The sequence below is a fragment of the Erithacus rubecula genome, assembly GCF_903797595.1.
Source record: "Erithacus rubecula genome assembly, chromosome: 2".
Taxonomy (NCBI): Eukaryota; Metazoa; Chordata; class Aves; order Passeriformes; family Muscicapidae; genus Erithacus; species Erithacus rubecula.
This window is the reverse complement of record NC_136685.1, coordinates 82,937,982-82,949,086: the sequence shown is the minus strand read 5'-3', so window position 1 is coordinate 82,949,086 and position 11,105 is coordinate 82,937,982. Positions and strand designations below refer to the sequence as shown.

At 40.6% G+C, this 11,105-nt stretch overlaps 1 long non-coding RNA gene across 1 annotated transcript; it reads left to right on the top strand.

Moving 5' to 3' along the window:
• Positions 1-791: 791 nt before the first annotated feature.
• LOC306798141 lies at positions 792-10,695 on the top strand. Its single transcript, XR_013773285.1, has 3 exons — positions 792-1,214; positions 9,373-9,621; positions 10,295-10,695. It is a non-coding gene; the product is annotated as an uncharacterized lncRNA (long non-coding RNA).
• Positions 10,696-11,105: the final 410 nt, after the last annotated feature.

Below are 11,105 nucleotides of genomic sequence, written 5' to 3'. Positions count from 1 at the left end.
ATAAACAGCTGGTGTGATTAATGAAATGAACTAAAACCTTCTCCAACCTGATCTGAGTATTTAGTTAGTCAAAGCAGTTGTTTACTTCCCATGTGACAAAGCAACGGCACTTCCTATAATTAATAAAAAGTAATAATAAATAAATTTGAGAATATGAGCTTTATGAATGTTTGCTGAATGTCTGAACAACAGATTATAAAAACCCCAAACTCCTCCAAACATGAATATATAACCCCATGTTTCCCTGCCCTGAGTTTCTGGATGCGAGCCCCAGTGGCTCAGCTCTGCTCTGGTGTGGACGAGAGGAGGGGACACAAAACCCACCTGAATGAGGCTGCTGGCCAAATTCCCTGTTTGTGGCACCCACAGAGGTGTGGCTGTGCTTTCAGTGCTGTAGGGCACCCAAAGACAAGCTGGGGAAAGAGCCTGGGCAAGTGGAAGGTTTGCATCTCCTCATGGAGAGTGTGGGGTGACCACAAACCCGACGTGGGGGTTGTGCCTCGTGGCTGGCTCGTGGTCTGCACTGCTATCAACCTGGGCTCCACAGGTCAGCCTGGCAAAACAGCACTATATTTACCCTTTGGTATTCCTAAATGAGATGTTCCCATGCCCCTTTTCCATCTCTGCAGCTGCCATTTCATATTTATGTGGTGCCACATGACTCCTCACCTGCCTTAATTCACAAAACATAAAATAAAACCCCAAAGCATCTCACCCCAGACACAGCAATACGCAGTTTTTCATCATTTACTTGGTTCTTTTTTCAGCAGAGAAATATTTCTTTCAGGGAGAGACACAGGGACCTACTGATCTACTGACTTCAACATCAAATTGCAGATCACACACAGCCTCCCCAAACTTCTGTTGCTGATTACCCCATTTTTCCAATGGCTCAGCAGCCTGACTTCCTGAAGGGGGATTTACTCATCTTGTCAATGAGCAATTCTATGACCATTAATGACTCTGGCTTCACAGTGGACCAAATAAATGTTTTGTGTACTTTAAGAAGATCTGGTGCATTTGACTGTAGCTGTAAATAAACTGGACTGAAACACAAAACCAACTTTGGCTTCAAGGAAGAAAGTTCAGTGAAGTAAAAGTTTGGTGATTGTACCAGAGGTTAAAATTATTTTACCTAGAGTGAATTTCAACTTGAAAGAAAGGCAAATTGAGAACATGCAAAGACTTGAAGAGTAATTCCATAAAGAAAAAAGGTACTTTATCAGATAAGCCTTCACATTAATTTTTATTCAATCTCCTTCAAGGAAGTTATTTTTTTCATTAATGATGATGTTTAGTTCTGAACTCCTAGAGAAAGTGGTTGGTTTCTGTTTCTGATCCATGTCTGAATCATCAATGTGAAGAGAACAAAAGAGAGGTTTTGTGGCAGAACAGCAGACAAATGCAGAGCCTACAATCCTGGGAGGGGAGAGATGGGGGCAGGCCTGAAGAGAGAAGAGGCAGAGGCATTACCATTTGCCTGTCAAGGAAAGTCTGAGGTGGGGGCAAGGCAAATCTTTCTTTTAGTGCAGACAGGAGAACCTTACACCCAGCTGGTCAAGTGCAGGGAGCTTCTCTTCCAGAAACAGGTAAGCTCCTAGCTATGGCCTTGCCATAGAGAATACATAAAAAATAATATAAGCAGTGTCCACCATACATAGGGATTAAAGGGGGACAGCTGTGACATAGTGCTGGTTAGCCCATTACTTTATTCTGTTTTTTGGCTTTGCTCTTCTTTTCCTGAAGTTCTCCACTGTTTTTATTTCTCCCTCTCTCATTCAAACTATATTTGAGAAATCATTCCTCTCCATGGATTACAGTGAGGTTTGGATCAAATCCTACAATACATTTGCAGCTTGTCAAATTACTAAATATACTCACTTCACAATCTTTGTGCTATATATTGCTTCATCAGATGAGACAATGATAAAATTTGATCATATGGTCCAATTCCAAGGAAGGCCAATACTCTACCCTAGTCAGAACTAGCATGCCAGCTCAGCTTTTTAGTCCTTTGGAAATCTGGGCTCCTCTAAGCACAGACTTTCACTGCTGGTAGGTGGCCAGATTTACAATACAATAAATTACTTGCTCCTGGAGAGAATTGTAATCAGACAAATACAGTGAATTCTTTATACTGGAGGCAGTTTCTGAAAAAAACCCCATTTCATACAGCCTGATGTGACTGAGTTATTTCATAGGGATACATACATTTTGCATGATGACTTAATGTTTATTTTTTCAGTAGTGTTCTCTACGTTACTGTCACTATTAATGCAGGTAAAGGAAACGTGACTCAGTCTCTAGCCCATATCAGTCCTCACTCCCAGTACATTGAAATCATGACTTGAGTCTAAATTTATGGCTCATCCAAGCCCACTAAGTATGGGAAAGGTTTTTTCTCTTCTGATTTAACCTAGTAAGTAACCATAAAGAAGCCAAGAAGGAAAAAAATGGTTGAGAACAGGTTTCTCTGCAATAAACACTCAAAGACTCTGGAAGAACTATGCCAGTATCACCACCAGAAGATAATGCTGGCATAAAGAAATAATAGATATTTCAATGTTGCCAACAGTGAGGTTAAAAAATTAATTAAAGAACCGTGTTCATATATAAAATATGGTGAGCTAGTCTAGTCTCAAACCCATAAGTGTGAAAAACATTTGGAGTTTAAAATGAGTGCCTCAACTGGTGCTTTGGCCAAAGACTTTTAACCAATAATTAAATTAGTAAAATCATAAATTCAGTTGTTTGGGGCTTTTGGGGGGTTTCTTCGAGTGTTTTGTTTTGGGGGTTTTTTTGGTTTTGTTTTGGTTTGGGTTTTTCTTTTTTTTTTTTTTTTTGTGGTGATTTTGGTTGGTTAGGTTTTTGTTAGTTTGCTTTAGGTTGTGGTGGGGTTTTTTGATTGACTGATTAGGGTTTATTTTTTTTTGTTTGTTTGTTTTGTTAAAGTGCTGGATTACTATCCCTGCCTTAAGACACCAAAACTGCCTCCATGTCTGAGAAACTAAGTGCCCAGAACCATAACATAACATAAAACATAAAATAACATAAGCTGCTTCTGTAGCTTTGTCAAGGAGACTTCACTGGCAGAGATAGGGAAGGCTCCAGCTCAGTGGTTCTCAAACTAGGATTGTAATAAATGCATGGAGACTTTGATACCTCTTTCTTGCTTTCCTTCCCCCTTCCTTTTCTTGTTAGCTGTGGTATCAAAGACCTTCACCCTGTAACACTTGTTACTTGGACTTCAGAATAAATGCATTCAGTCCCTATGAAATGAAAGGGAAGCACACTCAGTGACAAACAACTCTCCTGCCTGTAACAATTCCTCCTAACAGCATCTGCACATCTGTCATTCACCCCTCTCTCTTTGTATTTGCTAGCAGCTTTATGAATATCTAGGCCACTAAGCAGATTTTCTCTTCAAAACCTGTGGCCCAAATTCTTAAGAACACACACTATATCCCCTTAAAAGGACAGAGAGGAGTGCGTCTGTTTATTTACATTTGATTAGAAAGCATAATGAGCTAAATTATGATGCATTTGCTTAAGAAACCTGGAAATCTGCTTGATTAAGTGTTCCAATAGATTTCTGTTTACTGATCAGTACCTGCCCTGCATTCAGCTGGCCTTATGATGGTTAATGCTTTCAGAAATATAAATAGTACAAGCTAGGGGGTCAAGCCTAGAAGCCAGCAGCTGTGTCCCCTGCCTCTTCACATCCAAAATGCCTCGTGTTACAGACAACTGCAGCACAGCTACTTAGTTGTTCAGCCACCTAAAGGACAACAAAACCAGTAAAGCATTTCTGAGCCCTAGTCTTACATTGGCTGTCAGTCCTCTAAAGAGCATCTTTTCACCTTAGAACACAGTCCAGAACAGTGAGAGACCCCACAGTGAAGCCTCACATACAGGAGCACTTAATGGAACCAACACCCAATGGTTTAAGAAAATGTGTATTTAAATTTGATTTGAAATTATTGGAGTGGAAGAAGTTTTTTAATAGCACAGGCTGGGAGTGTGCTCACCTGGTTCTGTTCCCTGGACTTAGCTAAGAACTTGTAGCATCACCCTGGGCACACTAATTATGACCTGGTTACATTTAGTAAAATCCCATTCATAGCTTTCCAAAGCTGTTTGTTTTGTTTGTTTTTTTGGTTTTTTTTTTTTTTTTTTTTTGGTGGTTTGTTTGGCTATGGTTTTTTTTTCAGAATTCTTGATGAAATGAAGTGATTATATCAGGATTAATGGTGTTTCTAAAAATACATACTTGTGCAGTCACAGGTTGTTTGGTCCAATGCAGGAAAAAAGGTTAAATTATACAACATAAGCAGAAGTTCAGTATAGATGATCATAACAGTCCCTGCTGTACTTAATATCCATGAATTAATGTATGACAAGGGATAAATGCAGCAGGACATAATGTGATTACTTTCTCCAGCTCCTGCTCCTCTTCTATGGAGCAGCTCCCAAGCCCAGCAGTTTACAGCCCCCATTGCATCCCTGATGAAATACACCATCAATACCTGGCTGCTGGGGTACAGGGCACTGAAAAGCAACAGAAGAGCCTACAGAATCTTATTATGCAAGAATGCATGCATTTTGGTCACAAATGCAGGGAAAAGCAAATCTTCAAATTGGAAGCAGAAAATCAAAGGTCAGAACAGATTTTTTCTGTCCCTATTACACAAGTAACAAACGTTTGGGATCTCTTGTGTTATCTTTTTTTTTTTGCTTTTTAAAAACCTTTTTCCTTTCTTTTCTTTGAAGCCTCAGACACTGACTGTTATTCAAGTCTGAATCACAGAATGGTTTGGTTTTGGAGGGACCTTAAAGATCATTAAGTTCCAGACCCCCTGCCATGGGCAGGGACACTTTCACTGAGCCAAGTTGCTCAGAGCCTCATCCAACCTTACTTTGAACACTTCAGGGGTTGGGCATCCATAGCTTCTCTGGGCAACTTGTTCCAGTGCCTCCTCACCCTCACAGTAAATAGTTTCTTCCTAAAATCTAATCTAAATCTGCCCTCTTTCAGTTCAAAGCCATTCCCCCTGGTCCTCTCACTAAAACAATGAAAATCTTAACAGGTTAATGGCTTTATTATGCGAGGTAAACTTTTTTAGATATGGTAGATTGGAAGAGTTCTTTGTGAAAACCACACAGAGTAGCTGCCTTTGACAAAAGAATTTTTTTTCACTGTGAGCTTTTAGTTTTAACTGTTCTTCAAAAGTAGATCACCCAGTGCTGACTTAAGGCAGTGGTAAAGTTTCCACATGACTTCACTGACCTAACCCTTCGCCACAGCTCTTATTCCATCCACCCAGCACCATGAGTCAGCTGATTGCATTTAGGAATTTTCTGTACACCTGCAATTTATTGTGCTGTCATCTCAGAAAGCAGTTTTGTTGAGCAATGGCATAGTCTTTCCTTTGGAATTTATTGTCCCAATAAAATATTCACCCAACCTCCAGTTCCTAGAAAACTCCAAAGAGGAAATGAAATTCTAAAGAGGGTCCTTTCTTATTCAGTAACAACCAAGTAAAAAGTGAATAATTGCATGGGCCTTGACATGCAATGGCCTTGGAGTGGCAATCAGACTTTTGCAGTTCATGTTTCACAGAAAGCATTAAGCTGGGTAGCTGGAAAAGGTTGCCCTCACACTTTGAAACAGCTTTTGTTTTAATGTAGTTACCAGTTGTTTCAGGATGTAAGAAGGAGCCCACAGGGCAGCTGTGATTTGGGAAAGGAGATGTGCAGTCAGTGCCAGTGGCTGAGTCAGATGAGTGACAACACAGAAAATCCAACCCAGCCTTTGCTTTGAGTCTGGCACCTACTAAAGCCACCTCCCAAGCACATGTACATCACAACTCTGGCATGAATGGTGAGGGCTGTGAATGAACACAAAGCTGGTTTGCCCTAAGCCCTCCCACCCACGAGGCTCAGTGTAGAGGGGTTGGTTTGCCAGGACTGAGGAGGTCCATACTCCCCTTCCCATGCTGTTAGCACCTCTCAGCACAGCACACACACTGTGTGTGACTGCCCCCACTGCTCCATCTGGAATGGTGTGCTTTACAAACACTGATGTGCAAAGACACAGAACTCCTTCTGGTGTGCATCTACTACTGCATTCAAGAGTTAGCAAAGTTAGACATGAAAACTCAACAGCCTTAACATTCTTCCAGTGCCTCACAGTTAGTGTCAAAGAGTTATAATGAAAAAAAAAAAACAGTTCTAGAAACCTGAAATCTCACTGCCTATGAGATCCAAGTCCACACCAGTCCTCTTTTTTTTTTTTTTTTTAAGAGGGAAAACTCAAGATTATTCAGCTATTCAGCTGAATGAATAAGGAATGTAATTTTCCTAAGCCTTTAGAGGATATACAGAAATCAAGAGCACCGTCTAGATTTTGCCACTAATTTGCCATGGTTAGGTCACTTAAACTCTCCATTCTCCCTTATTCTTGCCCATAAAGTAAAGCCAATTCTAATGACTGCTCTTACTGCAGAAATATTGGAAGATTTAATGAGCTGATATTTTTCCAACAGGGGAAATATGTAAAGTACTCAACAAATGCTGAATGTTATCACTAGTGCTAGAATAGTGGTGGGTAGTAAGAGTGCCAACCCTTTTAGCTAAGGGAGAGATAGAAAAAATCTGTTTATTGAGATGGAACCAAAATTTAAATGGTTCAATTTTTACAAATTTTCATTGCATTTTCATAATTGCACATTCCAGAACTTGCTTAAAACCTCAGACATTATGAAATCACACAACTTATTTGCTGCTTTTTGAAATCAAGAGAGTGACCCTCATCTCTACAAACACATTTCAATCTTGCTTCTACTGCTTCTTCACATACAGCTTGCCATTACATATTTTAAAATCTCTATGCCAGGCAAAATGAATTAGTTCAAAAGTCTTATGAAAACAGATCTATAAACTTGTTTGATAAATGCTGTGTTTCAGCCTAGGATAGCTTTTCTTTGCAATTAGCAGATGAAAATTACCAGAAATTATGATAAAACACAGGGTAAGAAACTCAGGTAGTATAAAAGTACCCTTCAATTGGCTTAGGATGACTTATACTGTGAGGATCTGGACAGAAGCCAAGAGGAAGTTTGCCAACAGAGCTATTCCTCAGCAACTGTCTCTTAGAGAGGCCGTTGCAAACCCAAATAATTTCCTCTATAAAACCCCTGTTCCAGCTCAGGAGCTCCTTCCTTTTGCAGTGGCAATGGGAAAATGCAACCAACAGCATCAGACCCATCTGTACAAGTGGTTTAACTACACAGATTCATGATTACTATTTCAATTTGTGCACTGTGCTTACCAAGGAAGCTCGAGAGCCAGCTTCAATTCATAAGGAAACATATTTTTCAAAGCAATCTGAGCCGACATGTTCACAGAAGAACACTATCTGACTCACTGAAACCAAGATCCTCCTCAGCAATAAAAACCTGGGGAGAGAGGATTTGCATCTTGCCCAGGATGTCAACAGGATTTGCTCAATGACAAAAGACACACTGATCACTGGCAGCCTAAACCCAGCACAGCAGCCATCAGCAGTTAGTCCTGTCCTTGTAGATATCTTAGATGTGATCATAAATTCCCTCATTTCATCAATTTCATTAAGATGAGAATGTTCACATCAGTAAACATACACATTTGGTCAAATAAGCTTGTGTGATAAGATTACCCTCTGTGCTGGAGTGTCACTGCTCCCAGAACATGCAGCTCTGTGCCATCACCTGCCATTACTTTTGTTGTCAGTGCCCTTGTGTTAACACACAGGCCCCCAGTACATGGCAAGTGATGGCAACTAACTTGGGGAGGTGCCTGAGGCACAGATAGAAATGAGTGTTAGTGCTCCTCTGCTGCCAGAATACAGTCCAGGTCTGTGGTTTGGGTCACGGTCACTAAGGAGCTCAGCAGATTAATATTTTTCTTTACTTCTCCTTTCACTGTAGCATTTAATTTCTCTAGGTTTATAGCCTGCACAGAAAAATATACTGCTAAACATAGATGAGAAAAATATATATTACATACAGAAAACATATCCTGTAGGGACCTTTCAACATCATTTCCAGGTATCATATTTTTCTGGTTATAAAACAACTCCTCAATATCTTCAGCTGTGCATGGTGACATGATTTAAACCCAACACAGTCATATCAAGGAATTTATCTGTTTCCATCTTCTTTCCTGCCACCAGCTGTGCGAGATTCATTTACTTAAAAGCAACTTTGGAATACAAGTATTTTGACCTCAAGTATATCAAAACACCTCCAGGTAACCTCTATGCAGGATCAGCTGAGTACAGACACATTTCCACCATGACATGAGGAATAATGTCATTTGATCTCAGTCTTTTTATCTTTTCTAATGCTTTTGTCTCTTTTGCCTACTCCTCCTGTTACCTGGTGTGCAATATGCACCTTAAGAGATCCAGAGTACATTGTCTCAGAGAAATAGCAATTAATTATTAAACCTGTCTCTATAACAGCCTTCCAGGTGTTGAGACAATCTGTAAGCTAAGCACTGATGTTTATCTCTGTAACACAGCACTACTGCATGAAACCTGTCAGCCAAACTGCTGCACAAGCCTTTTCATTTTTATTCCTTTTCATTTTTTATGGAATTACCCAACAATGGAAAAATGCTTTTTTACAGGGAAAAAAAAAAAAAAAAAAAAAAAAAAAAAAAAAAAAAAAAAAAAAAAAGAGACAATCTGTTGTTAAATCCTCCCTTTTGCCCATTTCTGGACAGGCATGTGTCACCATACAAAACATCACACTGATTTCAGTACTGTCCTTACCACCTCTGCTGTGTAAGCAGTAAGGAGCTGGAAACCTGGAGCCAGGTTTAGATGCTGCACTTGCCATTTCCAAGCCAGCTCATTTCTTGTGGGATTACACATGTCTACATATCATCTGACTAATTTTAAGGTTGTCCATGGAAGGGGAATGGAGTGGGTGAGTGCTGAGAATCCCCTGCCAGCAAAAAACCCCCAAAATTATGGGGTGAGATTATGTGCCCTGCAGTTGCCAGATGAACCTTTGGGGATTAAATTGCCTTTGTCTGCCTTTATCAGTATGATTACAGTTAGTTTTTTTGTGATCTATAATAACACATTAAAAATCCCTTTCAGGGATCTAAAACTGTTGTCCCTATCACAGTACAAACAACCTAAAAGGAACTTAATAAACACCAGAAGAGTCCAGGTTTCTTCTGGGTTTGTCTCTCATGATTATTTGGAGGTACAAACTGAGGCACTTTTTTTGGTGCCTAACTACTATATCTCCCTTATGAACTTTTTGGTATCTACTATAATGAAATATATCTGCTACTTTTCTTTCTGGCTTGTGACTCCAGGGTTCCTCTCTGCTCCAGCTGGCTGCCTGCTTGCACAAAACCTGCAGGAATTCAATTAGCTTTGAGCCCACTCTCCAGCAGCCAAATTAAATCAATTGGTGTGTTCAACAGTTACCTGAGGATGTACAGAACATGATCTCCCTATTTCCTAAGGAAACCAGACTAGCAATTCCTGCTTCTGAGAGCTAATCACTTGCAATGGATGTATGAAAGGAATGGGAAAATGAGAAGATGGCAGAAAGGCCAAAGGTAGGTAATAAGAAGCTGAGCATTCTATTGTGCAAGAAAATGAACATTAGTCACAGTACAATGCTGACAGCTGGCACCAGCTTTGCAACCAGGCAAGGCATTTAAAGGAGGGATGGGCAGCCAGGAGGGAGGTGTTTTGTCCCAAATCATCTCATATATGCAAGGCAGCAAGGGGGAAACTCCACTTGAAGGGAGCTAGTGGGAGATGTATAAGCAAAAGTGGTTATACCAAATGAGCAGGGATGAGCTTTTTCACCCTGGATCCAAGTGAGATCCAGGGAGACTGATGTGCCTCCAGCTTTGCCCCATGACTTGCCATTCACCCAGCCTTGGCCTGGGGCTCATCTTCCAGCTGAGCATCTCATGGAAACACTCCTGCTGCCTCAAACCAAATGGAGCAAGAGGATGCTTATTTTGTAAATTCAGACACAAGCAGGTGGAGAGCTGCTGCTGTGGGAAGTCAGGAGACAGTAACTTTTTGCATTGTTTGCAAACAAAGGGGTGTCTGCCCACATTCTCCACAGGGCAGCTGGTCCTGGTGAGGGACTCTGTGTTTTCAGGCACCTTCTGTACAAAAGTGAAATGCTTGCACTTTTCAGTATGGGGAAGGGAAAGTGAATTAAAGTGTGTTGAGAGACATCTCAATGTGTTTCTGGCATTTTCTGTGTTACAGGAGAAGTCTGGGCTGTCACCTTTCTGCATGGGTGGGTACTGGAGGTTTGGATGGAAAGAAAACCCAAATTTAAAGAACTTCTGTAGCATGTTTTGGCTGAGTGAAGAGTAGCTGCAAACAGATGCTGGTGGCAGAATGGTAGGAAGTGTAGGCCACAATGACAGAGACAGGACAGAGTACAAGGTTTTGTGGAGCTAGGACTACTCACAGGTTTGATTGTTTCACACATCCATAAGGCAATGTCATGCTTTCCATTTGTCAAGTGAAGATGAGCCTGGAATAAATAAATATGAGAACTATTAGCTGAAACAGTAACAGATCAGACATGTATGCTTTGCTTCAAGAAAACCTGCTGCTCTTCCTCTACCTGCATCAAGAGCAGGAGCTGGCTCTTACCAGCTCTTTCCTGTCAGAGCTACCTTGTTCCAGGAGAGTTTTTTCCCAACTGGCTAAGCCTGATGCTTTAAGGCCTGTGAAGGCTTTAAAGCTGCTTACAGATTGCAAAGTGACCTTTTTTAGACTTCAGACTGAGATTGACTCATGTGAACTCATGAGTGCCTGAACACGGGGAGCAAATTGCCTTTCATATTTCTTAACTGTCAGATAATCATTAGTTATAAATAATAAATGTCACGTGGCTTGCAAAATACATATCCAGTCTATTTAAGAATTCTTAATGCTTGTGGTAAGTTTTTGATCTCCAGGTATTTTTATCTTAACTAGTGGTTTCTGCCACTGGCCTCAGAACCGCCTATAGGAAGGAAGGAGAAAGGTAAACATACATTATACTCTTAAAAGGTGAAGAAAAGAA